We start from the raw sequence: 8,072 nt of genomic DNA, 5'->3' as shown, positions 1-8,072 counted from the left end.
AGCCAAATGAAAATGATGCCCTAACAATCTTCTAACCCTATATTTTTCTTCTTTCAAATATTCACTCCTATGTGGTGATGATAATTATCAAATTCTCTCTGGAATAGGGAAAGAATTGGTCAAGTACCCATAGTAACATTATTATTTACTAGGAAAGAGGCCAGGTTGGAGATCCTATTTATCTTAATAAACAAACAAACAAACAAACAAATAAATGAGAATTCTAAAAACAGAGCTACCATGTGACCTAACAATACTTCTTCTGGGTATCTACTTGAAAAACTTGAAAACTTTTATTCATAAAGATTTATGTAACCCTGTGTTCACTGCAGCATTTCTCATGGTGGTCAAGACATGGAAAGAACCTAAGTGTCCTTCAATAAATAATTAGACCAAGAAGATGTGGTATGTATATACAATGGAATACTACACAGCCATAAGGAAAGATGAAATACTGCCATTTGTGACAACAAGAACATCATGCTAAGTGAGATAAGTCAGACAAAAAAAGACAAGAACCATATAACTTCAGAAAGCAACAAGTGAACAAGACAAATAAAAACTCACAGACACAGACAGTAGTATCCTTGTTATCAGAAGCAAAGAGAGGTGAGGGCGTAGAATAAGGTAAAGGGGGTTAAATATATGGTGGCAGAAGGAGACTTGATTTGGGGTGGTGAGCATACAATGCAATATACAGATGATTTATTATTGAATTGTACACTTAAAACCCTTATAACCTTATTAACCACTGTCAACTCAATAAATTCAATAAAATTAAAAAAATGACAACAAAATTATCCTGAGATTTTGCCAATTTGGTAACTAGGTCTAAACACCTGAGAACTGCTGTCCCACAGGACTGTTACTTACTAAAGACAAAAGATTATGGCTCAGACAAAGAATCCTTATCAACTTCAAAGTCAAAACTGATCCTTGCTTGGTAGGTTTTGTGGCACTGCAGGTGAGGGTTGGGTCCTCAAACCCTTCCCCCTCTCAGAGAACAGAAATGTGTAAAACTCCAAAATCCTCTCTGACATTTCATGGCAGGGATGGAGAGAGGAACAAAACGGAAAAGAGAGAGGAACAATTTTTAAAGTATCCTTTCAAGTGTAGGTTTAAGCTCCACCACTCACATACTCTAAGTCAAGCACTGTAATTTTTTCATATTATCTTATGGACAGGGGTATAGGGAGGAATGGAAGCTATTTCAGCCTTTACAAACTAATGCTCTTCTTCTCTGAAGAGAGTTGGCTGGGTGCCTCCATTAAGGATAGACTTGCACTATTTGGGAAGAATCACAAAATGAAAGATTCAGCCTCTGACCTCATAAAGCATATGATCATTTAGAGAATGTGTTTATATACATTTCAGACTTTTTTAAAACTCTACTCTGTTAAAGGCAAAAATTACTTCATGGTGAAGTTGTTTTATATTTAAATTATTTGCATTAAATTGAGGGGTAGGTGGGGAAAGTCATTCCTTTTTCAACTATGATAGATGCTGATTCCAAATTTCGGTATGCAAATTGGCTTTGAGGTATATTGACAGAGAATAGGATTGAGAGCCCTAAGATCTTGATTCTAGTCTTGGCTCTGTCCCAAAATAGTTGTGTGTCCCTGAGCCAAGCCACTTCTCCCTTGGCCTACAATCATCACATAGGGAGACATAATCTACATTTTTACATTCTCTATGGGATTCAGGGTGCCAGAAGACAATGGGTTTCAGTCAATATCCAGGCTACCACATTTCATGCCTGAGATTTACTACTTCCACAAATTAGTTTTGCAACTTAATGCATTTATGTTTGCAAAGATAATATATTGATAGGAAAATTAACTGATTTTACGAACCCTCGCAAAATCTCTAAGTAGCTCAAAAAATTCACTGAAAAGATATATTTGTAAGATAAGTACAAGGAGACGATGAGAAAAATAGCAAAGTATACTCTCATTACATTTAGTGTGAGTGCTGCCTTTTTATCCTGGTCCTGCAGCATGACAACTTCATCATGTTCTCTACTATTCCAAATCTAAATTTTCTTTGATGCACTGTTGTTCTCATTCCTTTAGCAATTAAATATGCATGACTTTAGGATAGCTCTTATACTATTATAAAACCTCAGGTAATTATGTCTTCTTTCTCCAGTTGTACTATGGAGAATATGAGTTTTATGTTCTCCAATTCGGAACTATGGATCCAATAAAACTTTCTGAAATGAGGAAATGTTTTAAATATGTACTGTCCTACCTGGTGGCCATTGGCCAGAGGTGGCTTATCAGCACTTGAAAAACCACTAGGACAACTGCACATTTATTTTATTTATTTTTAAATAATTTAAATATAAAAAAGTTCATGTGCCAGTAGATATCATATTAGACAGCCCAGCTCTAAAATATCTGACATGGTTTCCTAAATACATCAAGCATTCATTTCTTCTCTTTTGCTCCAAAGATGAAGAAAGACTCATCCAGTCACTCCCCATGCCTCAATGGCCAGTTGATTAAAAGTCTGATATCGCTTATTAGTAAATTCATTTTCTCACTTGAAAGCTGCGTTGCTGCTAAGTCACTGAGCAGTTTAGGAATAAGGAGTCTTACTTTGTCACAAAGATTCTACCACATTCAGCTTTAAATGTTTCATGCTATGATCTGGGTGGAAACTGTTAAGATCTCTTTTAGCTCTTAATCCCGACTTCTCTTTTTGACATGTTGCACTTGCAAAGCCATTTTAATATCTACCTCATTTGAAATGCTTAATTAGAAATAAAAGCATGAAGCAGCTACATACATACACATTTACACGAGTATAATTTTTTAAGAAGTCATGACTCAGTTCAGATTATCTATGCCTTGTTCAGGATAGACTGCTACATTAATGTTCCCATACCAATTGACTATTATCAAAACAACAAGTTCACATATTAGTGAAATTAGAGAGTAAAGAGAAAGGGCCCTGAGCAAGACGGGGTATAAAAGAATTTCATATTTTGTCATTTTAAGTTTTCAAAAGTAAAAACACTGATCCACAGAGAGATAAAGGAAAATTTTTTATTTATATGAATAACAATGTTAAAAGTACTTTTATCTAGAGGGTAGAATTTCTAGAGATTCTTTTTAAGATGTTCATATATCTCAAGTGTACTACACGAAAACTGAATATATTTTACATGTGCAAGAAAAACACTCAAAAAAATAAAAATAATGAATACATATGCATTTTGTACTCTGGTATTTTGATTATGTATATTAAGAATTTAGTTATCAGTTACTTTGCATTTCATGTATCCTCCGATTTCAAAAGCCATACCTTTGTAAACCTAAGTGGAGCTCACCTGCATGTTCGCAATACATCTGAAGTTGTCCGTTTTATCTGAGTATATTGCTGAAATAGCAATGTCTGTCATTGGTTTTTGCTGTATTACAAATTCACTGTTTTTAAACTCTTCACCGTACTTTCTCGTTTAGCAAGTCTTTGAATATAAAACAGTTTCTGGTCATTTGTCTTGAGCAGTTTATCTACACTTGTGCCTCCCATTTGACCATTCGGCCCAATATTGTAAACTGTTTAATCTTCTATTATCCACCTTACGCTCATGACCAGTCCCATCATTAGCAGGGAGGATTGTAAGAGGACCCAAATGAAATTTTGTTAACAATGAGCTTGGACCAAAGGAAAATACAAGGAATTAGGATTCTGAGTACTGATACCAGCTGTGCCACTAACAAATTCAACCATCCCTTTCTTCAGTTAAGTTCACATTTATAAAGTGCATATTATACACCAGGTGTATGTTAGGTATCTGTGGCACAGTCGTGACTGGTAAAGACAATGCCTCTGTTGTTTGACAATAGATAAGCCTTTTCACATGCCCCAATTTAGTTCTCTCTTCTGCTTTTGGAAAGGGGTAAGAGGCCCTCAAAAGTCCTCTTTAGCTCCATATCCTGTGGATTTTCAGTTTCTTTTCACTCCATTAACACAGAGACAGAACACTATACCTGTGCTCACCCTAAAATCAACAAACATAATTTTGGAGAAAAGAGAAGGGGAAGAGGAATGCAAACTGAGAAATTTTCAGTACTGCTACGTGCCCTACGGGAGTCCTCTGACATCTCTAAGAATAAATGCGGAAATGGTCATTACGTTTTCTGTTAATAACTTTGTAAATATTTTTACTAGTTTTCCTTGAAGTCCTAGACATTATTGGGTGAACATTAAAAGAAATAAAATAAAGAATAGGAAAGTATCACATGATATTTGGTATCGGGCTAGGAAAATGGCCAATGCTATCTATGTAGGAATGGGACCACTTACTATGTATTACTTTTGTGTAAACATCCTTGTGTTCCAGAGTACAATGACTTCAGTCACACACAGATACCGAAAACTGTGTATCTCTTGTCCACACATTTAGATACAACCTTTAATTTTTATTGCTCAGAATAGCCATACGATTGAAAGCATAGTTCCCACAGGCATTAAATGAATTTGTCCTTCAAAGATATTAACAGACCTAGACTGCCTGTGTTGTATTGTTAGAGTTCATGGTCGTATACACATATCTCAAGGGATCAGGTTAATAGTCTGAGATGTTAGAGTGTTGAGCAAGGTGGGGAATAAGGGTATAGAATTACAAAGAAAAATGAGGGAAATATTTTGTGGTCGAGTAATCTACTTCCATTAAAAGTAAACTATAATATACAATCATGAGATTTAAAAGGAAATACAACGAGCAATATCTTCCCACGCTCCATCCATAATTAATTGGTGCTTTGCTCATGCGATGTTGAAAGTATTAAGGGACTTGCCATCTCTAAGGAGTGTATACAAAATGGAGCCTGGTGTGCAGATTAGGGATTTTAGTTAGCAGAATTGTGCCTTACAAGGCAGCCGTTTCATGATGGACATAACTTTGGGGAGGTTACTTCATAGAAAGAATTTTCAGGACATCTTGCTTTGTGCTGTGATGTGTAATTTACTTTTGATGTCCCTTAAGAAAATCTTCAATAAAGATGTACATATTTTCAATATTTTTGGATTTGTTATGTGGCTGTTTGTATCCCTGTGCAGAGACCAGGCCATTTCTATGGTGGAGCAAAATGAACCAGTTTTATTTAGATTCCCCATTAATGCTGGTAAGGTGGAACAATGAAGTAGAAATTGCAGCACTGATTTTAAGTCTAACATGCAAAACTTATAAAATATCTTCCCTATTGCCCTCAGAACAGTAATGATTTCTGATCTGAAATTATATGCAACCAATTCAGAAGACTGATTTTATTATTACCATCTGTTTCTGGGGTATATTGGAGACTGCTTCTGTGCCCCAAATCCAATGATTTTATATTATTTCTGACCAGCTTACATGTTTCTCTCCACTCCAGTCCACAGAGGGCCAAATATTTATCTTCATCATCATCACCACCATTGTTAATTTTAATAGCATGAAATTAAATAATGTGAAAAAATATACTAACTGAGAACATTTAATTTCAAGGGAAAACAGATCTGACTACATTTTAATTTTGGTAAGCGCTTTTGCTTAAGCATTTGATGTTATTCCACCTGTTCAGAGGATCCCAAACATACTTTGAGACTTTGCCGTTTCAGACTTTCCTTGTCTCTTAAATACATCGTTATTTTTTGGCAGCCTTTTGGTTGACTCAATGAAAACAGATTTTTTTATTATTATTATTTTTGTAGATGACTCACTAAACTGTCTTTTTTATCATTCTTTTTCATTGTGTCAGAAATCTGGGAAATTCTGAAAGACTCTCCATTAAAACATTTGTCTTAGGGAGACATGACACAGTGCAAAGTGGCTTTTAGAGTTGTATAGACCTGAGATCAAATTCTGATGTCAATTTTAAACAGTCTATTTTTTAACTATGAGGATTACTTAACTTCTCTAAGTCCCACTTTCCTTATCTATCAAACTGCATACATATATACGTATATGTATATACATGTACATACTAAGATCAAAATTTTTAAGTTGTAAGTACTTCTTTCTGTTTACAGAAAATAAATGTTGATTCACTATCTAATATTTTTTGACAATACAACTCTAATAAAATTATCTTCATTACAATTTGGGTAATATTTTTTTCTTTCAGTTAAGAAGTTGGAGAAATTTTTTCCTCTTGTTAAAAATTATTATCCTCACAAAAAGGAATTCACACAGGTATTCAATGCTCCTTTATTTTACATTAGCCAATGTTCTCTATTCTGAATTATCAGTTGGCCTACTATTTTTATTTAGCTAGAGTTGCAGTTGCCTGCAATTCTGAGGTCTCACTTCCCACAACAAAATAAAAATATGTATTTATTAACTGTATGCACTTGAGACTCTAAGATGTGCCTAATCTTCCCATGGAGGCATTTCATAATTTTATTACTTAACTGATCCAAGGTCAATGTATATCATGACCAGTAAATGAGATGTATACTATGACCAGTAAATGAGATGAGGTCACAAATGTCTGTTCCTTCTTTCTGTACAGTGTGGGCTTTCCTAGTCAGTAATAACCTGGATCTGAGTAACTAATTGTCCAAATCAGGATGGAGTGTGGGGAGCAAGACAGTAAGAAGTTAACCATGTAAGTGAGAAAATGAAGACTTGGAAAGCAAAGTCTAGAAGAAATGAAAATTGCATAAATTTCCTTAAACGACAATCTCATATTTATGATGGCTTTTGTTTCATAAACGTCTATAATCTTGGAGTGAGTCTTGTGGGAAAATTTAAAGAAACTTCACTAAACACAGGAAGACGCTAGGTAAACTGGCCCCTTCCAACTCTTTATGATATTTACACAAGCAGCATTATTTCAGAGTCTACTTAATGCACATGGCTACAAATCTCTGCTTTAAGCACAGCCAGACCCTAAAACAGAAACACTTTTATCACTAATTCACTCATGTCTGCAGGGAAACCATTAATTGCTTTAAAGGAAAAGTCACACCATAATCCACCTGAGATTTTGATGAAACTATCTCTTTTTGAATCACAGGGTATACAAAAGTAGCTCCGTGATCGAGTCTTATTCCATATAACTTTGAGATAAAATAGGTTTACTATGCCTTTTGAGTAAAGATGATAGGTCATGGGGGTGCCTCAGCTCATTTAGGGCATAATCTTAAATCAACAAAAGATATGTCAATCAGATCTTCAATCCTGGTGTGCCTAGAAACAACTTTATAAGTACCTCCTTTAAGAGTCTCAGACTGTCTATAGTCATGCCACCCTGAACAAGCCCGATCTGGTCTGATCTCAGTAGCTAAGCAGGGTCGGGCCTGGTTAGTACTTGAATGGGAGACCACCTAGGAAGATCAGGTGCTGTAGGCATAAAAAATAAAAAATAAGAGATTGTAAACTGACAAGGTCCTTGCAATCTCTGAGGTCAACCAAGGGTCACTTCACCTAAAGAAATAAAATAAAGAGTCTCAAACTGCTTTCTCTACTGTCTATTTTATCATAATATCAACAATAAAAAATTCTATGTTTTTCCAAAACAGTTTAGGTCTACATAGACTCAAGTAGCAATTATTCCCCTTACTTCTGGAGAGATTAATAGAGATTTTAAAACAGCAAATAATCAAAGATAAAAATATAATTTTATGTCTAAATAAAAAAGAAAACAGTGGTGTTCATTTCAAAAATTACGGAAAGTAAAATTTAACAAAATCTGTGTAGCTGGTGGGGAGTGGCAGGTTTTAGTTTTTTCTTAGTACATGGTGGATGATTATATCATAATCTGGAGGAAAGTAGAGTTCTTAAGGTTGAGATAAATTGGATTAGTAAAATAATCCTGCTAGAAGGCGAAAAGCAGGGAAATAATGTTTACACGCAGATTAGTAATCTGGTCATAAATGTGCGAGCCTCAAGAAAGCGCAGATGTTCATCTTATGAAGATATAGTTTCAGGGCCCTACAGTTAAATTAAAACTACACTCAGGGCATCACCTATGTCATGGTCTTTTTGTGATGTTTAGTTAATTGGTTGACAGTTCTTTGTCCCATAAATGAATCATCTCGATAAGAAAAAAGAGCCAAAGATAATTTTCAGACTGCTA

The 8,072-nt window shown here is 34.9% G+C and overlaps 1 pseudogene; it reads left to right on the top strand.

The window, feature by feature from the left end:
- Nucleotides 1–7,226: 7,226 nt before the first annotated feature.
- LOC120609925 (uncharacterized) lies at nucleotides 7,227–7,345 on the top strand (annotated as a pseudogene).
- The last annotated feature ends 727 nt before the right edge of the window (nucleotides 7,346–8,072 follow it).

The sequence above is a fragment of the Pteropus medius genome, unplaced genomic scaffold (genome assembly GCF_902729225.1).
Source record: "Pteropus medius unplaced genomic scaffold, Ma_sr-lr_union100, whole genome shotgun sequence".
Lineage (NCBI taxonomy): Eukaryota > Metazoa > Chordata > Mammalia > Chiroptera > Pteropodidae > Pteropus > Pteropus medius.
The sequence above is the reverse complement of the archived record's forward strand: the minus strand, read 5'-3'. Positions and strand labels throughout refer to the sequence as shown.